The 24,912-nt window shown below is 45.9% G+C and overlaps 1 protein-coding gene across 5 annotated transcripts in view; it reads left to right on the plus strand.

The window, feature by feature from the left end:
* The window catches only part of LINGO2 (leucine rich repeat and Ig domain containing 2), a 1,050,275-nt gene that overhangs the window by 782,462 nt on the left and 242,901 nt on the right, over positions 1-24,912 (plus strand). The gene's annotated exons all lie outside the window — the stretch shown is intronic.

The following is a 24,912-nucleotide window of genomic DNA, read 5'->3' on the forward strand; positions in this document are numbered from 1 at the left end:
GATTTGAGGGAGACGTCTGATCATTTATCACTTGCTCTACGGGCTTTCGTGTGCTGCCAAGGTGTATTGAATAAGTTATAGCTTTTCCAATTTTCTTCTAAGTCCACTGAATGGGTTGTTAAAGATTGGCGATCCCTTGGACTCAGCAAAATGTATATATAGTAATAATTGAGTCCCCTTTTTGTCACGGGGAAAGAGCAGTCCTTTAAAAATACATATAAAGCAGACACAGGAATGCTATGGATGCTAGTTTAATGCAATAGCCAATAACTGCAAGCAGTAGAGACTTCCTCTTTCAGGAACTACTCTAAACCACAGTGCAATAAACAGTTATACTTCTGAAGGTGCAGAAGAGAATGTGTTGCCATTAAGTATTTACTTATATTATAGAAATGTATCAGTTCATAGCATGTGATCTTATAGATATCACGGGTTACTTCAGTTTAGAAGATTACACTATTATTCTGGCTTTCATTTCTTTGAAAGTGTTTATCATTCTCTAAGTAGTATTTAAAACGGTGATACAATGACATACTCTATTGTTATTGTGGCTTCTAAACTTTAAAATAGTATACTCTTACTCAGGTACTCTTTTTCTCTACTTTGGTTTATTGCATTCTAGAAACAATTCTCAACTACTGTGTATTAACCATAGTTTGATCAGATCCTCTTATCTTTCTCTTTAACTCTTTTCCTTCTGTATAACATAATTTAAGTTTGTTATCAACAATTACCTGAGAAACCACAAGTTATTCTTGTCCTCTGACTTTCAGACCATTAAAGCTTTAAGGCTTCTTTGAATTGTATGCATTCCAAAGCAAGATTTTCTTTTGATATCAGTTATAGAAACAAAATATATATAAGTAAACTCATGAATTTAGAAAACAGTAACGGAAGATTATTCTGGGTCACTTGAACTTTTTAAGGATTTTTACAACTAGTTTTCTTATTTTCTAAAAATAAACTACATGGAACTTAGTCAATAAGTATTCGCCTAAGATAACCATTTGGATATAGACGACAGCTTCTAAAGTATTTGAAAACAATTGATTCTCTAAAGTTTCACTTCCCAATTCCCTAAAGACTAACTTGTTCATAAGATCACTTCTCATGAGAGTACACAACTCAAATAGTCACAACATTCAAATTTGTTGGAAAAAGTATAGATCACCAAACTCATGGCAGAAATCCTTATTTGATGAGCTGAGTTAGTGAATGATGGTTTGTCCTGTTAAGTGGCAAGGCAGGTTATCCACATTTAGAAGAGCTCTGCCAGTCTGTCAATAAAAGGGACATCGTTACACAGATGCATTTGTGGGATAAAGCTCAACCTAGTTCCATGCTTCATAGCATTAGTATCAAGCAAATAATTATAGCAAGAATGCTTCACGATGAACTTCCATATGGCTAAGCTCTTAAATCTTATTCGCCGAGTCCAAAATAATTTCATCCTGGTGATGTTTATTTCAATATTTTGAACAAAATTGGATTCCATGTTAAAAACCGTACTTAGAGCCAGGCCCACGTGGCTCAGTGGCTGAGCATCAACCTAGGATCCAGGAGATCACGGTTCGATTCCTGGTCAGGGAGCATGCAGGCTCCATCCCCAGTAGGGGGCGCACAGGAGGCAGCCGATCAATGACTCTCATTGATGTTTCTCTCTCTCTCCATCTCTGAAAAAAATAAAAATATATTAAAAACAAACAAGCAAAAAATGTACTTAGAACAGGAATGGGGGGAAGGGAGACAATTAAATCTAGTTTAAAGGTAAATCATCATGTGATAATGCAGTTATTCACATTTATTGATCTCATCACAAAACACTCTCCTCTGTTTGTCAGATATATATTTTTATCGTTTAGAATAATTTATCTTTCTGATTTGTATAAGTTATCAATAAAGAAAAGAAGGTACAAGTGTTTTTGACCCTAGTATTAAGAAACATAATTCCTCTTTTTTTCATAGTTTCTTGAAGTGAATCCTGTTGGCCAGGAGCACAGAGAGAGCAAATGCCACTGTCCTGTATGAAAACATAGGGTTTTGAAAGGCCCCCTGCACATAAAAGACATTGAAGTGAATTCATATACTTTCCTGGTTAAATATATGTGAATTCATATATTTTCTTTTAAAATGAATAGAAAATTTATATACTACAGCTTTACAGTTTATATTAGTTTTAAATTCATGTTTGTTCTTTGTTGTAAGAATGGCAGGTACATTTTTGATGCTGACGCCTGTTAGATTTTTTATAAAGTAAAAAGAGTGTCAAGATTTCCCAATTCTGTTTCTCAGAAGCTTATAACAAAGCCACAAAAATGTGCAGTGTTCTACAGCTTAAAAGCAATTTTTTCTCTTAAAGCATTTTTAAAGAAAAAGTTTGCCCACCTCAGGATTACATTACTGTATGCTCGTACATAAAAGGAATTTTAAGACAGGTATTAACGGTGAGATTTTTCAGAGCACTGCTGATGATAGCGTGGCCCACGTCCTGGGACAGGCAGTCCCCAAGGCGGTTCATGAGAAACATGAAAGTAGCACCTGTGTATGTAGAGTGTCCCTCGCTCTTTTCAGGGAGCAGGGAACATTCTCACCTGTGCAACTCATCTCCTCCTGAAGTCTTCCGAGAACAGACCTTGAGAGCTAGTGAGGTAGCTGATTCCATTATGAAAAGTCTCATGTGAGCCTTAAATACCTTTTGGCTCCATATTTGTTTACTCTCCAGACATTTGTTGAATGCCAACCGTAGGTAAGGCAAGTAGGTGGCCAGAAACCAATTAGCGCCCTTCCTGCCCTGCCCTCAAGTGGAGCACACTCACAAAGTAAAACAGGCATGTAAATAGCTTACCTCGGGCAAAATGAACTGAACATTTTAATGAGTTTCCACCAAAATTTTCCAGAAGCTAAGATGAAGGGCTATTAAAATAGATGAAAGTATTAGAAGGTCCTGGAGGCCTAAGAGGCATTTCAGCTGCACAGCTCAAAAGTGGGGAGAATTTTTAGTGATGGGAAATAGGTGAGAAAGCATTGCAGGCCCAGGGCACAGCCTGGCGAATTCCCCGAGAGGTAAAGATAAATGTTATATTTGGAGAATGGCACTTGACACTGGAGGGCGGGAGGAGGGCGGGAGGAGGGCGGGCGGACAGGGAAGGGCGGGACTGGGCAGCTTGCATGCCCGGCTGTGTCACAATATGAGAGCGATGTGATATGATTTATACTCTAAGAAGGTGATTCCGGCAGAGGGTGGGGCGTGGGCAAGGCAGGTATTGGCAGGCAGAAGAGACGACCAGGGGCATTCAGCAAACAGGCAGTGTAGAAACGCCGCCTGTTTCTCTGCCGGACCAGGGGGCACGGCTCCTGCCCGTCGCGGATTCTGCGCGTCTCCGCTAAACGCTGACTCAGTGAGTGTGTCTCGGGGATAATCAGGGAACTTCTGCATTCGCAACGTTTCCTTTTTTAGAAATGCTCTGCAAACTCTTCATACATGGGATGAAAGTAATTTAACGTACGCGTTTCCCGGCACACACACGGGTATACAAACACACACAGACGCGCGCCAAACTCTCCCAGTGTGTGCTTGAAATGAAACCTCAGATCCTGTTCCTGAAATTTATGCTTCAATTAAGATGGGGGCAGCTGCTACCCTTCTTTATTTCCCTTTTGAGACCTGTATCTCTCAGGCTCTACCCTTCCCTCCGTAGTTTTATCAGCACATCAATCACGGGGCCTGTCTCCTGGGAGCGCAGCAGGCATGGCCCGCGCAGCTTTATGGCTGGAAAACAAACCCACCCTCCTTGGCATACAGGGCTTGCTTCAACCTGGTTAAGTCACTCTGCCGAAAATACCACGTCCTTTCCATCACCGCACACATTTGGTCAGAATAACAGGGGACACTTTAAAGCTTGGGAAATAACTCGGGAACAAAGCCCGAGAAAGACACAAGACGAATGAAAGTGAACTTCAGCCCAGCCTCCTTTGGCACAATCCTCTAACGAGCCGGGCGCATTAACACCTCTGCGGGAGGAGGCATCTGACTCACAGCGTCCCTCTCTCTCCAGTTATTTCATTGAAAATTGCCCTTGTCATACGTTCCCCAGTAGTACACCAGACTCATCATTTTCTAGGATTGAATCACCTATTTTCAGAGAAGTTCTCTCACAGTCTGGGAAAAAATCCAACCGTCTCTTTCTAAACGAGCATACTTAGGGAAATGTTCTGTGACTCACCAACATGCAATATCCTTGAGACCAAATCTTTGTCTTTCTTATCTGAGACCTTAATTACAGAGCTGCGCACGTATTCAATAAATGTGTCTGACTGGGAAATGAAAATCAAAACTTGTGCCGCAGATCCAAATCATAACTCGTGTATTTTTAACAGTAGGAAATATCTCTGTCTTTTGTGAGGGGCCAATTTGGTGTTTAATTCATCGTGTTCATTGTTAGATCAAGGATATCTTATCTTCTTATAGGTTGCTGCCATTATTTAGTAACAGATATTTTTTTAATATGTTTTTTATTGGTTTTAGAGAGGAAAAGGGAAGGATAGAGAGAGAAACATCGATGAGAGTGAAAGGTCCTGGATCCATCGGCTGCCCCCTGCTGGGGATGGAGCCTGCACCCCAGGATGTGCCCTGACCAGGAATCAAACCAGCGACCTCTTGGTGCATGGGTCAGTCGGTGCTCAACCACTGAGCCACACCGGCCGGGCAGTAACAGATACTTTTAAATCACATAGTGACATGTAATATTACCTAAGCACTAGGAGTATGGAGTATTTAATCTAAAATAAGGGAACAAAAGAACAGATATTCATGCATTAAATGTCTCATTGCCTTTATACATAAAGAATGGTTCTCTTTTGCATGCTGTCACGAATTTTGAATTTTTGTTTTTATAGCTCTCAAATGCTTGAGAGAAGAAGTAAGGCCTGGTGGCTCTTTCCATGCTGTTGGGTGTGGACATCTCTGGGCAGGAGACATTGGAATGCTGGCATCCTGGCCAGCTGCCCTCTTCTCTTTTGAAGGGGCAGGTTCTGGCAAATTATAGTTAAAAATATACTATCTCATAAATAGACATTGACTTAAATGAGGCCTAGACTGAATCCCAGCTCCTATACTTAAAATTTATGTGATCTTGGGCAAGTTATTTATCACTTCAGAGGTTTTATTACCAATCAGCAACATGAAGATAGCGTCCCACGGCGCAGCTGTGAGGATCAAATGAGATCATAGATAAACAACATGCGGTGGAATGTCTGACATATTATAAATAAGTTATTGCTCTAATTATTATTATTTTTATTAATTATTATTATTTACAGTCTATGTATGTAGCCATTCTACCTCAGAGTCTATTTGTTTCAGCCAAATGTCAGAATATTTTACCCTTGGTCCCCAGAAATGAATGAGAGGTGAGGTGCTTAGCAAAACACCCGATACTTCATAAGCCCTTAGTGTTAGTTGCTGTGGTGGTATCGTTATTTTTAGTATTGTTAATTATTATTGTTATTAACTTATATATGCTTTTCTCTTCAAGTTTCAGAGGGGATCTTGTTCTAATGTACTTCTATCAAGAATTTCTTTCTTAGAATGATGGCAGGTCTATGAGTTAAACTTAGTGTTGTGATGCCCTGTTTAACAGTCTATTATTATCCATATTATAATTGTATTGCTGGATGCCTTGATATTGAGGTAAATAGTGTTTTCTTTATAACCAAAGATCGCTAGAATGTTTTTTTCATACCAAATTATAGTTCTTAGAATCAATAAAACACATGGAAAGCCACTAAATGAAACATCAACCTGTATGTTACAGGAGCAAACAGATCACCCCGGTCCGCTGACTTACTCTCTAATCTGGAAATGCTGCTTTCATCTACACTCAGAGGGGCTGTCTTTAGAGTTCTGTGACATTAATCAGGCAGCATGTATAATTACGCCATTAACCTTTTTGGGTTAAATGTATTTAATAAGAAAGACTGTCATTTATTTTGAAATGTAAATTTAGAATGAAAACTACATTCAACATGTAAAATAATACTCTACAGAGTAATGGTCATGATTAATCTTACAACACGTGTTCTGAAGCCTCACCGGGAGAGAGTGGGGACATAGCAAAGACTCCTCCATGAATTTTGGGCCAGTGCTTTGTAGACTGTTGGTTTGGGGTGGCCCCAGCCCTCTCGGTAAACGGCAGACTCGAGATGATCACCTGAGATGTGAAGGAAGACAGTGCAGACTGGGAAACTGCAGTGGAAGGTGGGAAATGAATCAGGCAGGGGTAAGTCAGAGGATCCGGGCCCTGGAGTTGGAGGGGACGGTGGGAATCCGCAGCAAGGCCGGCCTGGAAAGCGGCTCATCTCCCCCGGCGCTCACTGCGGCCCCGGGGGGCAGGGGAGCGATGGAGGAGAGGACAGAGCGCAGGCAGGCCCTGTGCTCAGGAAGGTGAGGCTCCGAGGGCGGGGGCGGCTGTGCAGTGAAGTGGAGAGCCAGGCAGAGTCACGCTGGGGGCTAATAGCTTCGTCAGATGCGTGTGAGAAGGTTTGAACTAAGTGGCAGGGAACCCCCGAGTGAGCAAAGGGAACGTTTCTTTAGAAGGGATTATTCATGCTGAGGGTAAGATTTAGCATGAAATTAAGATACTGCTGGAGACAAACAATCTTTCCAGAGTCTCTTCTGCAGAATGTGAAAGGAAGGATCGCTCACACCTGGTTATATCATGTCTCTTTCTGGTGAATCCAACAGGACAGTAGCAACCGAGTAATAATGGTCATCATCCTAAACTGAATATTGGGACCAATACCAGTCCTTTGTATCTGTCACCCTGCCAGGCAGGTGCACATACACACACGTGCACAATGAGGAACCTGGGACTCAGAAAGGCCAGGGATTTCCCCAGGCTCACGCAGCTAATACCGTCAGGACGAGTCTCTCTCCCCTTTATAAAACCTGCGAGTTTTCCAGTATATTATTACTCTTTTCCAGCTCTTAAAACTAACAGCCCAGTCTCTATGCCATTATACATGTGCAATTTGCTCTATTTATGATAAAATTTTATAATAGTCTATAATTTACTTCTTGTTGCATGTGTGTGTCTTTTGCTTTTCCATGAATTTGAAAGTGGCTCAAGAGTGGAACCCATGGTGTTTGTTTTCATGGAGGACCCATCTAGTGTTTTACTAGGTCCTGTTTGCTGATAGTTACTGATATGTGAATAACTAACTGATTCCCCCTTTTCGAAAAAGAAAAGAAAGCTTTCGTACAAATTTCATATGTAATTCTTGGCGTAAATGTTGTATATAGATTTATATAACTATAATTTATCAAATATTTGCGTAAGTGGGCAAATTTAAAATTATTTGAATGATACTTTGTTTTTCATCTATGTAGGATTTTCTTTCCTCTAACTGAGAGAACCGAGGTAATTTCATGTATGAGTTCCCGACGCGTGTTCTGTGGAACACTGGTCTGGCGGCATACGTTCACGGGCAAAGGGTTCTACAGCCAAATGCCTTTACTGGTGTGTTAATTTGTAAGGACTGACTCAAAAAGAAAGAGTTGAGGCTTGCCTGCCATACGGGCCACTGCTTTCCTTATAATTGCAGGATCGTTGGTAACCAGAGGAAAACGAGGGGTTTTGAACCCCCTTTCCCACAGGTTACAACTCGTGGAAACACAGGCCTTGGCCAGATACAGCCTCAGCCTCTCTCCCCGTCTCTCTTGTCCCTCTTCCCGTTCCAGCTCTTGCCGCCTCACACATACATAGGCCCCTTTTCTCTCCCCCCGTGAACATGCGAACTTGTTTTCCTGTGGGCTTCCCCGCATGTCAGTCCCAACAGGTCATTACCTCCAGTAGCGTGTTCCCCTTCTAGTTATGTTACAACCATAAGTGAGGTTTTTGCTGTTTTTATCATTCATTCCAGTGAAACCTGGACACTCTTTCCCTTCCCTCAGCTTTTGACCGGAGAGACCTTGTGGTTCTCAGGCAGCCCCTTTTCCTGGGGGGTGGCTTCCACACTCCGGGCCCTAGAATTCTATACACAGGCTCCATGTCACACCCACCGTGCAGCCGGGTTACGAGGCCGACGCCTGTTCCACCAGCCTACAGGCACCGTTAGCACCATCCCCTGGAGCATTTCGCTGAGGGCCCCTTTTGCAGGGACACTGGGCCACATGGAACAGTCTGGGTTCCCGTCTTCTTTGACAATCTCTCATCTTAAATACTAACTTTACCCTCAGTGAGTTTATAACGCCAATGGCAAGCAGAGCAGATATATCAACAAAGGAAAAGGTCAGTACCGTAACTGTCAGGAGGGAGCGTGGGTAGAGGACAGGACCTCCAGGGATTGGGGGAAGGAAAAGCCGTGGGCTGGAGGCCTCAGGGAAGAGCTCCATGAAGAAGGCGGGGCCAGAGCTGGGCCTCGCAGAAAAGAGCAAGAATTCTCTTTCTTCTTAAAAAATGCTTCGCTCTAGTCGTTTTTAAATGTCTTTCTGTCTTCAGTTTTGTCTTCCTCTCATTCAAACCTACAGCTAAAAGCAGACTCCGCATGTCATCCCCATGCCTTGAGGGTAAAGCACTGATATGGAATGCGTCCTGGGGTCCTGGGAAGCTGTCCGTGATGAGGCCCCTTATCTCTCCACGCTCAGGCCTCCTGGGTGGGCTGCTTATTTGGCCCCATCGCTCTTGCACAAGGTGTGCCCTGCCCTGCCTTGTGTATCTGGCCAGCTCTGATCGGTGCTTCTTGACTCCTGGGACATGCTTCTCCGACATCGGCTTCTCTGGGTAGAACGTGAGTCCTTCAGGTGGGGACCGGCTCTCACTCATCTCCGTTTGGTCTCACTGAGCTGGCCCCTGCATCCCTTTTCCTCTCAGTTACACCAGGATGAAGCCAGGTAATTCTTTGTCAGTCCTGATGACTGGAAACCAAACCGCACTTGCCTTTCCGCAGCTGAAATGCCATTATGGGATGGTTGAAAAGAACAGCGAGTTCTGGAATGTCGAGTAAAAATGTTGTGGGCTGGAAAATATGATGCAAATTATCAAGACTGAAAATAAAAGTTCTGTCTCCGGCACTGGAAATATTGCAGATGGTATTGAGGTGTGACTCAAAAATGCAATTTTATAAAAAAATGATAGCAATTCAAAGTGGATTGGAAACTAATTCTGATAGAAAAGTTTTAAGGGCTTAAGTCCCTTTTCATGATTCCGATGGTGCTGGAATCCAGCTGGGCTTCGCATCTCAGGGAATTTCCTCCAGCACATCCTACTTGGATTAAGCCATAATCAGCATCACATATCTGCCGTCTCTGTCTAGACCTCTCATGTAAAAAGTCTTAAAACTAGAGACTAAGCCCTCAGGATGTTAGCAATGCCTATGCACAAGTCTCTGCCCATCGTTCCGTGACTTCGTAAAGAGCACCTGAAGTCTTGGGTTTCAGGGTCCTTCCTCTTGGCACATAATCTCCCTACTTGGGCCATGCAAGTGAAAAGCATAATAAATAGAATCACAGGTACTACAAAAAATTCTTACGTAATAACTGAGGTAGGAAGAAGACGCTGTCTCAGTTACCGGGAGTTAGACTGCAGATACTGGAAATGTTATGTGTGTGGGTTTCGTAGGTGGCTGCTAGCAAAGCGGGAACCCTGGAGGAGGCATCAGAACTTCCGAGCCCAGAACCCCAGCTTCTGGTCGTTCTCAAATCCTCACATTCTCCTCCCCTGTTCTTGAACGTCTCTGCACATAGTTAATGCAAATTAGATGCTCAGAGCTGATCTGCTGCAAGGTATCACTATAATACCGTGTCTAAGCTAACTTATAATAATTTTTATTCACAATCAACGTGTGTTTCCTGGCATGAACCCGCAGCACAGTGAAAACATGCTTCCCCAGCGGAGAAGGCAGTGGTTTATCCATCTGATCTTTCATCAAATAGAATATTAATCAGGCCAGAGCCTTCTGAAATACATGATTAGAAGACCTTCGAAAAAAAACTGTCCTGAAAGGGATGGTAAATTACAGTTTGATCTCATCTGTCCTAAATTCTGTACATATTCGCCCGTGAGTGATAGCTGCTTCATCCGTGTGAGCTATGTCCCGTGACTAGCTCTAGTCAGTGTGATCCATTTACTAAGAAAGAATCTTATCTTGGAAATAACTTGACTGTTTCAAATTGTGGTCTCGTAATAATCAGCAAGTAAGCGCATTAAGTATATTTCTAGCTGCCAGGTCTTGTGTTTCCCCCGGCGAGCCCGTGACTGGCCTCTGTACCCCGCGTGCTTTGAGAGGCGTAGTCAAGGGCAGGGTTTGTGTGGGACTCTGGGGCTGGGCACTGACGTTACCCCAGATGTGTGGATTATAAAGATCAATAGCATATTCAGCTTGCCTTTTCCACAGGCACTTTGTTTCTCGTTTGGAAACAGTTACAGCCTCAAGCAAGTGTTTTCCACATAAAAACAAAACAAAAATAAAAACAGTAACCGTGGTTTGAATATATACCAGGGAGGCACTTACAATTTAAGTCTAGAAACAAATTGGTCACAAATCAGAATCAAGGAATGCCAGGCGTACTGAAGCGAATGTAAATATCTGCCATATCTGCTTTAACAGAGTATTAGTCAATTAGTAACAAAGTATATTCCTTATGACGTCACTCCCCCGTATTAGCTGCTTTCCACATCTCTATTTTTTTTCCCCTACCAAACTATAAACTCCTTAAGGTTGGGCACTGCTCTTTCCGGTCGTAACAGTCATCACTCCTGAAACAGTGCCTGGCAAAGGGGAGATGCTGATAATTGAATGAAGTTTTTAAAATGCCTGGCACCTATCAGTCCCTTAATATGTTTTTATAAATAAGTGAATTAGTGAACTGATGAAAGAATGAATGTGTGTATGACTTCTTCTTCCAGTGAAATGTTTCAGTAGTCAATTGAGGCTTTTAATGGTTAAAAGAATAGAATATGCATTTTGTATTTGCTTTAGAAATCAAGTAGGCTGAAACTCCTATTTAAATGTTGCATTTGAAACATTGGAAGTAAAATTTCTTGCCAATATTTCCAAATTGCACACTCTATTAATTTTTTTTAAAATAGAATTATCTTCCTACTGGCAAAGAGAGACATTCGCAGTATACTTCGGGTGTTTGTAAATGTCACCCTGTTCTGCCAATGGATCGCATTCACCTTACCTTTTTTTCAACAGTTTGCACCGTGCTTGAAAAGAAATTAAAGCAGCTGCTTTTCACACTCCGCCGGGCAGATCAGATATTTTTGCATTGAGTGAAATTTTTAAGAAGGACTATTGCCACAATTAAAATAAACATATTGTTTCTGTTACTGTTATTAATGGGAGGAAAGGAAATACCTGCTATGGTTGTTACATAGGAAAACATCACTATTCTAATCTGAGTCAGTTGGAGGTCCGACTATCCCAGAGGAGATTCCAGCACTGGCCAAGTGGCTTGTAGGGAAACATGCATTTTGCAGCTTTCTGCTAGGAAGGTCAGCACAGAAAGCGGGGCACTGGCCTCCTCATCACTGGCCTTGTGCAGGGAGAACCGCCTATTCTTTCATCTTTTGTGAGATGGGCAAGAGCACACGTCTGTTTCCTGCTGGGCGCATAAGGGCCTGCCCCCAAGTCATCACCAGCTGTTCAGGTCACCTTGGCACCTAACAGCTTCAGGTGTTTTACCTCCACTCTACCCCCACAAGGGAGAACAGCAAAGGGGTGTTGTCTTTCTTTTTGCTTTTTTTAAAAACTACTTTATTGAGATACTATTGACACGCAAGACGCTGTGCGTACTTAATGTATACAGCTCCATGAGTGTGAGGGTAAGCACACGCTGGGAAAGCCATCGCCACCATCAGGCCGGGGCCAAAAGGGGCGTTGTCTTCATTGGCGCTGAACCTGAAGTCGCTAGACATAAAGGGAATCACATAAAAATGATCTTCCGGTGACCTAGTAATGTCACCAGTAGTTTTAAGTGTTTATCTTTAAGAACTTAATTTTGCAGCCTTCTAACAGTGCTGGGTTCCTTTGCGTGTGTGTGTTCTCACATTACCTTAAGTTTGTTTATGTTTGTTACAGCCATGAAGGCACCTAATTGTGTTTCTGAATGCATGCCGTGCCTTTGTGAGGCCGAGAGCTCCTGTGGGCACTGCTGCACCCGATTTACACCCTAGTCCACTGCCCAGTGGCGTGCAAAGCAGGCAGTAGCCCCCCAACAAACGTCCGCTGAGTTAATGGATGAGGGCTTTCTGGGCACTGTTTTTGCATCACCAGATGCCCATCCTTTGACTTTCATCCAAACCTTCAAATAACTTTGAAATTCTGGGTATTGCTCCATTTGACATTCCCTCAAAAATCACCCAGAAAACACACCGATTAATACCTACCGTGTCTTAACATCGACTGTGCTTCTCGGGCCTGTTATGATCTAGATGCAGAGATAAGACAGAGCCACACAAAGAACTAAATTACAAAATCAAGGAGTCAAATGATCGAGAGCGAAATGAACCCGCGCAGGATATGAATGCGGTGTGTCCTGCCGCGTGCCCCAGCGGGGCCGTTCCGGGTGCCTGCCTGGAAAGGCCTGAGCTGCTCTGGGGCGCGCCCGGAGCACCGAGGGGCTCCCTGAGAGACTGCAGCCCGAACGGGGGGGTCACAGGCTGACCTGGCCTGACAGCTGGTCCCGGGCATCAGAGGGAGGGGAGGGCTGATGGGCTGATGGGATTTGTCTCTAGTATGGGGACCTGTCCCTAGCACTTCCTTTCCCCACTGACTCATAGGAGGGCTTAGGGAGAAGGAGAGGCCTGTGACATGGAACCGAAAGTTACTCTGCGGGATATTAGTCTTCAGGGGACAGTGCTCTCATATCTGTAAGGTACTGGCACACGGCTTGTGTCCTTTAATAGGGGACAGCAAACGAGCCGGAGGCATTGTCCCCCCTTTGCCTGGGGAATGCTGCTCAGTTTGGGGACCCGGGGCCGCGGTTGCTCCCTGGGTGATATGACACCCACACAGGGTGTAGCAGGAGTCCCACAGGCATCACGCGAAGGCATCAGTACCCCGTGGAGGGGGCAGCACCCCACGGAACTGTCAGCGTTGGGGCAAAGAGGGAGGCGGGGGCAGAAGAGTGGACGAGTGGCTGGGCATCTCTTCGAGTCCATGTCGACCCGTTGGTGATGCCCGAGAATACCTGGAGCAGGACCCAGCAGAGGGCATTAGCAAGTGACAGGTTCGGTCCATAATAAATATTTAGGGGAAGGGGAGGTACCTGAGCCACGGAGCCATCGGGGATGGCTCATGAGGTGGGAAGAACTGGACCCAGATCAGCAAGGACAGACGAAGGTGGTGGGAGCGATGGCACTAAGAGGCGAGGCTGAGCACAGGCAGTGAAGCATTGCCTGTGTGGGAGACCACGAGCGGGGCCTGTGCTCAGCACTGCGGCTGCCTGGCGCTCCGTGGGCATTAGGGGGACGGGAGCAGCTGGGTTAGGAATGGATACCAGCGCCCCAAAAGAGAGGCCGGTAGCTTCATCGCCTCGAATATCCCAAAACAGCAGGCTTTTGATATGAAGATTACGGAATTTCTCAGAGAGCAGCGTTCCCTTAACCCTCAGCCAGGCAGTAAGCACTTTACATATTGTGTCTTTAATGTTCAGAAGCTCTATTGTTATTATGTTTATCTTTTATAAATCAAAGCTGGGGCTCGGAAAGCTTAAGCACCTGGCCCATTGCGACACAGTAACGGCCGAGTCGGGATCCGAGACACATTTGTGAGGTTTTACACACCTCTACAGCGTTGCTACTTTCCTGCTTTTGCTCCCTTCAGCTTCATAATCCCAACAGGGGCCGGTTGGCCTTGAACTTTCCCCACCCTGTTCTACTCTCTTGCATCACAGAATGGTGATTCCATATTACATAAGGATAGAAAAAAACACTAAGGGTAGATCTCTCACTTTTTGAAATCAGTTCCTTTAATGATACGCACTTTACCCGATTTTTATTTTGAAGACACTGGCCTTGAATTTGCAGTGTTTTCCTATTTCAGTGCCTGGCCGTGACCCTCCCGACATCAGATATAACTGAGGGGTTTGCCTCCGTATGCTAAACCTTGCAGGAGATAATGCGCCCGGGGCTTTAACAAAGGCACATTCTTGTTCCCTCACTGACCTAGAGGCAGAGTTTGAGTTAAAGGCGGTGAGAAAGGAGAGAGGAAAGGGTTTCATAAAGGAGCACGCGGCAGGCAAAAGAAGCGCTGAAGACAGATGAGACTGAAATTAAGGAAGGCGCCAGGCGGGCGGAGCAGTGAGGCCTCACCTGGCAACTTAGCAGTCGGCCCTCAGAGTAGACAGGTCCGGCAGCTGGGCTGGAAATGGACGCGCCTCGGGGCCGAGGAATGAAGATACCCACACTGGCAAGAAATCAATAGAGGCTTTCTCCAGCGCCGAGCGAGGAGGAACTTCTGTCTGCTCCAGGTGCCCGTGAGGACCTCACTTCACCAGTTTCAGGGACCACGTTCAAGGTGCTCTGAACACTAGAGAATCGGCAAGGGCTACGCCGCTGCTCTGATGACCCACCCTCAGGCAAGGTATCAGCAGGCACTGCGACGTCTTGCTCCTGAAGCTGGGAGAAAGTAGCACCTCGGCGTGTCGGGCCCCTTGCCAGGGAGCAGGCGACCCTGTTGCCACTTCGGTCTGCTTTATGCAAACGTGCTGGCTTTGCGAGAACAGCCTACAAAGAAGTGGCATGCTGATAAAAATGTGTGCAGATTTGTCTTGGAGGGCTGAAATAATTGGTAGATAAATCCAATTTTAAGAGGTAAATGAAAGGAAATCTTCCATTTACACAGCTCAGATAGCATTATGCAGGATGTGGTTTTCTGCTCATTGAAAATGGGTGGGATTTTCCAAGTTATTTATGAACTCGGTGGAGAAATTAGAATGTGCTATCAAATGTATCTTGATGTCAGTCTAACCCCAACATTATTCGTGCATTTTCAAATTTCCAGAAGAAAAAATGATCCTCATTAATGGACCTCGGTTACTCTTTTAAATGTACCCTCAGAATTGGACCTTGGGATAATGAAATCGAGTTTTATATAAGGTACATGGTGGAACAGAAGAGCGTGGCTGAAAATAAATTAGTCTCTAGGAAGTATTATTTTGATACTGATGGTGGGAGGTAATTTTGTGTGCTTTGGGTACTGAATTCACATAGTAACGTGCATTCTAACGATATGCTCGTATATCCCATCACCTGCAGTAAATATTCATTGTAACTCCATTTTAGCTCCTGGGTATGTTCGGTTCTCTCCGCTTCTCTACTCCTGGGCCGATGCAGCGGCCTCAGAGCTCCAGGCTCGCCCCTGCTCCGTCTGTTTGCCGCCAGGCGGAGCTTTGTACCTGGAGGAAAGTGGAGTTTCTCTTTGGCCCATTGCTCTCTAGGTAGGGGGATAAGAGCCGTGCCTGGTGCACTTGCAAGGAACTTAGCTCTAACCTGGCGTCTGGCTTAGGGGTCTGAACATGGTCCTGTTAGCACAGGGCTGCTTTCAGGTTTACTCTCTAAATGGGGATTCCAGGAGCCACTGGTTTAGGTGAGGTTCTGCTAAGGGAGTAAGTCCCAGTGTTGGTGTTTGTATCCCCCCCTTCACCTAATAGAGGCTTGGTAACCAAAATACTAAGGGACAATTGTCCCAGAGTGAATGACTCCAGAGAGTTTTGCGGCTTCATTTTTCAAGGTAGATTTTAGCCCCGATCCGTTTGTCTACACAGAAGAACCGCTAAGCTTTTTCCACCGGCAGGATTCGGGCTGTAATTAAGGCCATAAAACCATGCAAATGGGATCACGAAGCGCCTCATCGGTTGGGGCTGCATTCAAGAGCAGAGTGACTAGTGAGTATGAAATAAATGTACTTTTCCACGGGCCAAAGTCAAGAGCCAGGGTACATGTGGTCAGCTCCCGTAACAGGCAAGAACCTATTGTATTGGGTGTTGGAAACAAGCTGGTTTCCCTTTGAAAATCAAAGTCCATTCACAACTATTTGTTGAGCTGCTAATAGGTGAGAGGCATTATCCTCAGTGTTGGCAACGGCAGGGAACCAGAAAGATCAATCCTAACATTAGGGGCTTTCAGAAGGTTAAATTTAATGGAGAGAGGCATGTAATAAATGATGTCAAAAGAAACAAATTAAAGTGACTAAAAATTAGCTTAAAGACTGCATTCAGCAGAAGAGCCCAGAAGCATCTGAAAGCCAGGCGACTCCCTAAGTCGAAGCAGGGTTGGTGTCCTGCAGGTGAGAAGAGGGGGTGCCTGCCTGAGGCCTGGCTCAAGTACAGTTTTCAGTTCCAGCTGCTGTCACTCGCAGTCGGTATGGTGGGAGGTGGTTTTTGTTGTTGGGCTTTTTGCTCAGGATTATTGTTATAAAACCATTTAAAAAACAAACAAACAACTGTCAGCACATTTCTTTTGAAAGCTGTTCATATACAGGGCTGGGGGACCTTTTTTCTGCCAAGGGCCAGTTGGATATTTAAAACATCATTCGCGGGCCATCCAGAATCATCAAGTAAAGAATTAGCTGTGAGAAAATCTCCTCGACTGATTGGATTTCAAGTCCCACCTGCGGCTGCCTTGGCCGGGCCAGGCCAAATACTGCCCGCGGGCCGGACGTTCCCCACCCCAGGTGCACAACTTGTCGTTCGTTGGTTCGTCAAGGTGAAGAAGCGAGAAAAGTAGGAAAAAAACGGAGAAAGGGAACAAAAAAAGGAGCAAGGAAACTGGAAGGCTGCTTCAGAGAGTGTGCAAATAAGTCGAATACCTTCAGGGTTTGAGAACTGAATTAAGACAGTGAACCCGGGGAAGCGTGGACGGGGTGAGACCTCTCCGAGGAGGAGACGTTCCAGCCGAACCCCGGCTGCCCAGGAGGCCGCGTGCAGCCTGGGAGGCGGGAACCAGCCTGGCATGGTCGCCGAGAGCAAGGGACCAGGGGGCATGTGAGGACGACAGGCAGGTAGCACGTTTGCAGGCCAGCCCTCGGTGCCCGGTGGCTGGGGACAGACAGACGGCGGAGTAGGAATGAAAGCAGGACGTTGGGGTGGCCGGCGGCTCTGAGCGGCCTCCCTCGCTGCCCGGGGCAGGGGCTGGGAGCAGGCCCCCGGGGGTTTGCAGCCGAGGCTCCCCGAGGGCAGGGCACAGAGGAGCCGCGGGGCATGGTGTGCGGGGCGACCTTCACGGCGGGGCGGCCCCCACCCCGCTTTCCAGGGAACTCCAGGGCCATGCTGGTGGTGCTGGTGGGAGGGCGTCCCGAGTGGGACGCTTCAGGGCCTTCCCGGAGGCCCTGCCTCCCCTCCAGCGCCTCCAAATAGTGCTTTAGTCACCGTCTAGTCACCAGGAAGGGCACGGCCAGGTTTCGTTTCCTCCTGCGCTACTCAGTGTGCCGCCAGGAGCCTTCTCCTCGGTCGTCTGTCACTCAGGCCCCTCCCAGGGCTGGGGCCTGGTGAATTTCCCATCCAGGTTTTCAAGTGGCAGAAGCCGTTTAAGTCACCTTCCCTTCCGGTGTCTGTGATTTAATATGTCGAGCTTATTCTATCGCAAGCTGCTTACAAATTCTGTTGTCTCTAAATAATAGTAGTAATAGTTAAAGGAAAAGCGCCTGAATTCTCACGGACTTATTTTTAGAGCCCTGTTTTATTTTTTCATTGGGAACTCTTTAGACTTCAGAATACAGACACAGAGGATCTGTCCCATAAATATGAGGAATTTTCCTAAATTATGCTAAATAATTTAAAACTAATTGTTAGCAGGAAACAAAAATAATTTGTCAAGCATGTATACAGACGTGGTGATTTGACTAAAACATGCTTCAGCAAACTAGGAACAAGTGTGCAAAGTTCTTTTCCCTGTGATTAATCCTCTTAGAAGTCCTAAGTATTTTTAACTATTACCGACAAATACAGGGCAAGGGGGAAATGCCGCCGGATGCAGAGGACGTGTTGTCGAGCTGTGAGGACATCACATGAATTTCTAGGTTGCTTAATAACTGGGGGTAGGAAGCAATGCCCATGCTTCTCATGACCCTAAGTCAATATTTTAATTCACTTTTAGGAGAGTACATTGTTCAAGAGCAATAGGGTGTGTGTGTGTTTTTAGGATTTTTACATTTTTAAAAAATTGAATTAATTGGGCTGACATTGGTTTCCACAACCATACAGGTTTCAGGCATACAACTGAATAAAGCGTCATTTGTATGCTGTGTCCTGTGCCATCTCCCCGGGTAAAGTCTCTTTGCCCAGCGTGTTTGAGGTATTCAAGGGCATGATGTCTGCTCAGCCTCCTACTACACGCGCGAACTTTGGCAGATTGGTTGGGCCCTTCTGAACCCCAAACTCCTTGTCTGCGGAGCAGCACCTCATGAGGTCCGTAACAATTAAAAGGATATCACGTGAATTGTAAGCCCGGCGCCTGGTACGCAGTAAGCTTTCAGCGCGTGTTAGCCATTGATGTTAGGATATAATTGCTAATTATTATTTTCCCAACACAAACAAATCCAATCCGGGAAGAACTGGCTGGCAGAGCCTTCAAAACATATTCGTGATCTGAAGCTCACGTACCGGCTGCTAATTGGCTTGTTTATTCCGTTTTCTTTTCCAGCCGCACATAAGGGAGGTGGGTGGGCGGCAGGAGCTTCACCTCTTTGTCTCCCTTTTTGAAACGCGGGCCTTGGCGCTCACGCTGTTCTGGCCCGGCCGGTGGTGGCGTTGGGGATACGCACGCCCCGGGAGGCGGGAGGGTTGCGGAGCCCTCCTGGCGCCCCCAGCGCCCTTCCCCCGAGCGCTCCTCATGGGTGCGAGATGCCAGGCTGCCAGCCGAGGCCTCCCCTCCCGCAGGCCTGGAAACACGGCAAGAGCCCCGACTCACGGGCTCCAGCTCCAGCTGCTAGACGCAGGCACCGATGGGCTCGGCTCCCACGTCCCACCTCCCCGCAGGCTGACGACAGGGAAAGGGCTCTTCGGTTTCCTAATAAAGTGCTTTCTGACGGCCCCTGAGAACAGCCGAGCGGCGCGCGGAGAGGTTGTTCCCGTTTCCTTGCTGCAGTCATTGGAAAGGACAACTTGGGGTGGCACCGGGCTGTCCGCAGACCCTTGGAGGTATGACATTTGAAGCACTTTGCGAATCTCTCCTTACCGGCGATCAGAGCCCCTGCCCTCCTGCGTTTCACCCCCTGTTCCCCGCACGTTCCTCTGGTGGCACGTAGCTCACCCCGTTGGGTTCTCTGTATGGCGGTTGCTGGCTGTCTCCCGTGGACGGCACGCTTGGTTGGGGCCGAGTCGTCTGCTTTTTGATCACTGGGTCTCCTGCCCTGAGCTCAGTGCCTGGTAGGTAGCCACTGTTGGCCACGCGGATGGATGGATCGGCGAGTGGGTGACGACTGGCTACACTGGGAAAAAGAAAACACTGCAGCACCGTGGGCTGCAGTGCACGTGGAGGTGCTCTAATTATCAGACGCACGTTGGGTGGGAGGAACTATGGATTAAAGAGGCAGTGCTGAAGCTCAGAAAACTTCCCAGGTCATCACATTAAGCTTCAGAGCAGCCACTCTGTCCATAAACCCCTGAGTCTATTGGGGAGAATTTAGGGTGACAATGAAATGTGTCCTTAGCAGTGTCCATGGGGGTCTGCGACGGGCATGACATCTCAAATTAACATGAAAGCAGATGTCATTTATTTAAAGGTAAGATATAGTGAATCTGTAGGAGATTTACACAGACTGAAAGCTCAGTGTTTGTATTGAGAAAAAGCGATAGAAGTGCATCCATCTCTCACTGAAAGCATGTTTCTTAAAGGCCTACTTTGTGCCGACCACAGTGGACTGAGTGATGACTAGACCCGCATTTAGTGCCCCGGGTCTTCGCAGTTAAATCAAGACGTAGACGTGAGAATCAGGAATCGTAACAGTAGGAAAATAGAGGTATGGCTCGTGGCACAGTGAAAGCACAGGAGATAGACTTGTTTAACCCTGCTCAGAAAAATCTGGAAAGGGGAAAAAGGTGAGATCTGAATGGAACTGGAGGACATGTAGGCGTTTATCACAACAGGAGGGGAAAAGCCACTGCACACGCAAAGAGATAGAAAATCTGGGAAGAGCAGGGTGCCTTCTGAGGAGTGCAAGTACATCGTATAACCGCTACGCTGGGCTGCCTGGATCTGTTTGATATTTGTTTGACCTACATTTTTAGAGCTCCTTTATGCAAAGTATTATTAGTTTGTATGGGGAGGGCGATTTGCACAAACAACACTAATACTGTATCTGGGATCACTCCCGGTGGATACTGCGTTGCGAGGCATTAGTCTGAGTGCTTTTTATAGCACTAACACATTTCGTCCTTGTGTATAAAGTGGGTACTGTTTTAAATCTGCATTTTATCATTGAGAAAACTGAGACTCCGATTAATAAGTAACTTGCCGAGATGAGCCAGGAAATAGAGGAGCCAAGAGAACTGAACTCGTGTTTTCTGGGTCCAGAGCCTGTGCTCTCAGACGCTGCTACGCTCCTGCCCTGGGAGGAAACGGGGCCTCCAGGAAAGTATCATAGCGAGAGGACTCGTCATGTGGCCCTTTGGGAACCACCTCAGGGCTTCAGACTAGGGAGACAGTTCCTGTCTGGGGAGATCATTAGGAGTCCATCAAAGAGGAGCCGTTGTAGCGAGGCCTAAAGAATGGTGGGATCCTGTCAGGTCGGGGTAAAGATGACACTGCGGGCTGGGAGTTGTCATCAGCAAAGGCACCGAGGTGGAAGAGCACAGATCTAGAGGACAGAGCAGGGGCATTTTTACCAGGAGTGGTGCGGAGAACCCTTGTAAAAGGGCAGGAGGAAAGTTATTAGAAGGGGAGCTGTAGCAAGTTCTAGAGAACCCAAAAGCCCACTTACAAAAGTGTGAAATTCATTGTGGATGTGAAGGCTTAAAATGAGAAGTTTGACTTACTTATTTAAGCAAAGGAGCAGTAAGAGAAGATGGACAGTTATGTGTCGTGTTGATTAGATGGACAATGGGAAAGGTTTGAAAGGAAAAAAGGTTGGTATTTAAGTGAATTGAAACACTGCCCCAAAACAATAAAAAAAAATTTATAAAGCTTAAAACCTTCTGATAACCTTAACTCTGAAATAAAACCTGAGTCGATGTGGGCCTTGCCCAACCTGCACAAACAGGGCCTTCTGCACCATCTGGAAACCGAGACGAGTCACCGTTTTTCAGTTCCTCCCCGCACTCAGAGGCCGTGAGTAACACAGTTCTTGAACTTTTCCTGTGTATCTGATGACAGGCTTGTCCAAGCTAGATGGACAGGGAGGCACCGGCGGTACATTATTCTCAGCGGTCTGTGGCTGCGCTGCGGCCTGGAGGGGTGATGTGTGTGCCACTCTGAGGTGGGCATTATACTCAGCGCACCAGGGACCAGGAATGACCGGGCCGGGAGCGGATCGCAGGCAGCCACCAACTCTTACCTAAGTCCCTGGGTTTCTCAAGAGGCACAAAGCAAGGATCTGGACCGAATTTGGGTTTCAGCTTTCTGGTTGGACTTCCTGTGCCTCATGGGGCCACAGGCATGCAGATACCAAGAGAAGATGAGAGGGGACCCCGGAGATGTACATCTGAAGAGAAGTCTGAGGGAGAGAGTTTATGTTCATTGGGCTGGAATTGTAGGGCGTCCGCCAAATAGACACGTTTTCTAGGAAGTTCTGAGAGAGGTCTGGGAGGTTCCACGGTAGCCCTGTAAACAGCAGGTCTGCGTGGCCTTCTTCCATTAGGTGGGTCACAATTACTTGCGTCAGAGAAAGTGGCAGGAAACCTGTTCTGGAAGTTGTGACCTTTGGGTAGTAACGTGAGTGAAATCCACTCTTTGTGTAGCATTGTACCGTTCCAACAGCGCGGTGCGTTTAAATGAGAACCTCACTGCAGCGCCCCAAAGAAAATGACCCTCTGGGGGTATGTCGCCAAATGGGGCCTTTTGGGTGGGCTCGGTGCCTCCTGTCACCCAAGAGGAAGGCTTAACAAGCTAGAACTTAGGAGGCATCTTGGAATGGTACCTACGTGGTGAATATGTTGAAGGGAAACCAGACTGCGTTTAAGTGTAATTAAACTGCATCCAGTTTTAAAACCAAGATTAAATCATTCCAATATGAGCGTGTAAGCCAGTGATGGAGGATGACTGAATCCACTGACCGCTCTTTCCACTTTAAATGTGACTCTGGGCTCAACCAGTGTGTCAGGGAAAGGCCTGTCCGTGAATGAGAGGCGAAAGCCGTTCAGCTTGACCAAGGGCTTCTGTCAGCTACAGGCCTACGCCAGGTGCTCTGAGAGGCGTGCAAGTAAGACGAGGGCTTTGGCTGGGTCCATCTATGCCATTTCACTTATTTTTTTCTTTTGCCATTTTGAAAATTTTATTTTGAAATAATTTTAAACTTACAGCAAGGTTTAAAGAATCGTACAAAGAGTTCCTGAATCCTCTTACCCAGAATTAACTGTTGTTAACATTTTGCCAGATTTGCTTTGCAATTCTCTATTTATTACATAGTTATCCACAGCAATTTGAAAGTAGGTTGCAAATGCATGTCCCTTGATCCTTTGGTTACATCAGTGTGTTTTTCCTAAGAGCAAAAATATCCTCTTACATAAATTTATTAAGGGCCCAGTCATTGTATTTATGGTGTTAGAACTCTAACAGGAGCGGCTGAAGGGAGACAATTTTCAGATAATGTTTGGAAAGGGGTCATGGGAGAGTCAGACTTATTGAGTGCCCTTTTATTCTTAAGAGAGGTGTCTCTGTGAAGTAGTCTATCAATCAGGGTTCTCCAGGGAAACAAAGCCAATAAAACATATCTTATAGGACACACACACACATGCATCCTATAGGGCATATATATAATATATTCAACATACATATATAATACATTAATATGTAATATGTGGTAATGATGTAACCCCACTGGAAATGCCATGAGCATTCTTAGAAACTTGTGATGTCACTGTTCCTGGTGGGATTTAAGCATGTTTGAGAAAACAAATAAGATGGAATTTATCTTTACCTAGAAGATTTTTTAAATCCCTTCCAATTCCTACCTATAGCTATATATTTAAATCTATATCTGTATCTAGAAAGAATGGGTCTGGGCAAGTTAAAAGTCAGTAGGGCAAGCCAGGAGACTGGAAACTTTCCCAGGCGTTGATACTACTATAATCTTGAGACTAAAATCTGCAGGGCAGGCTTGAAACTCAGCAGTTGATACAGCAGTCCTGAGGCACCATTTCATCTTTTCTAGGAATCCCCAGTTTTTGCTCTTAAGGCATTCCAGCTGCTTGGATGGGACCCACCCACATTATTAAGGGCGATCTACTTAAAATCAACTGACTTTAGATGTTAGTCACATCTACAAATTAGGTTTACAGAAAAAAATAGGTTTACAGAAACACCTAGATTCATGTGTAATAGGCCTAGCCAAGTGAACTCAGGAAACAGAGTCAGACATCATCACCCACATTTTACACGCGAGGAGTCCAAGACTTAGCACCACTGTTACCGCTGAGGACATTCACTGTGCATGGCAGAGCCCGAAGGCCCAGTGTTTCTCACTCTGCAAGCCTGTGCTTTTTCCATGGCATCCCTATTGCCACACTCCAGCGTGAGGTGGTTTAGGAAGCACTGAGTTTCCAGTCACGGATGGTGCCCAAACAGAGGCTGAATGACCAGCTAGCAAGGATGTTCCACGTGCAAATGGCCAACAGATGCATGAAAAGATGCTCAACTTCACTAGCCATCAGGGAAACGCAGATCAAAATTATGAGGAGATACCACTCACACTGTGAGAGTGGCTGTTGCCAACAAGACAGGTCATAGCAAGTGCTGGAGCAGCTGTGGACACAAGGGAGCCTCATTCAGCGCTGGGGGAGTGTGAACTGGCACAGCCACCGTGGGAAACAGTCTGGAGGGCCCTCAAAATATTAAGAACAGAGCTACCATGTGTCCCAGCAAGCCCTCTTCTGCCTGTCTACCTGAAAAACTTGAAAACATTTATTTACAAAAAGATATATGTGCCCCTATGTTCACTGCATCATCATTCACGGTGGCCAAGACATGGAAGCAACCAAAGCGCCCTGTGATAGAGGACCGGGCAAGACGCGACAGATAAACACAGTGGACGCTGCTCAGCGTAAGGAAGGATGAAACACTGCCGTTTGTGACTACATGGGTGGATCTTAAGATATCATGTTAAGCAAAATAAGTCAGACAGGAAAAACCAAGAACCTCATGGTTTCACTCGTATGCGGGATATAAAACTGAAAGCAACAAGTGAACAAAAAAGACAAAAAACAAAAACTCGTAGACACAGACCACAGCATGATGGCTCCCAGTGGGAAGGGGTGGGGGCAACAGAGAGTAAAGGGGGTCAAATATATAGTGTCGGAAGGTTTGATTTGGGGGCCGGGCACACGACGCAGCATACAGGTGATGTGTCACAGAAATGTGCCCTTGAAACCTATATAATCCTAGTAATCAATGTCACACCAATAAATTTAATGAAAAAATAATAATGAAGTGTGGAGTGAAAATTAAAAATGTAATGTTCCAGAACTATTTCAAGCCTTAATTAAAGCTTGAGCTAGATGGTTTTTAAAACTCCATTTGCCTTTATGAATCTATAGTAAGTTTTTTTAATCCTTACCTGAGGATCTGTTTATTGATTTGAGAGAGAGAGAAAAGGGGAGAGAGAAAGAGACAGAGAAACATCAATGTGAGAGACAAGTATCGATCGGTTGCCTTCCCTCTGCACCCCAGCAGGGGTACCGAACCCGAAACCTAGGTATGTGCCCTGACGGGGAACCCAACCCACAACCTTTTGGTGTGTGAGACGGTGCTCCAACCA

Source organism: Miniopterus natalensis, chromosome 12, assembly GCF_054644295.1.
Source record: "Miniopterus natalensis isolate mMinNat1 chromosome 12, mMinNat1.hap1, whole genome shotgun sequence".
In the NCBI taxonomy this organism is placed as follows: Eukaryota; Metazoa; Chordata; class Mammalia; order Chiroptera; family Miniopteridae; genus Miniopterus; species Miniopterus natalensis.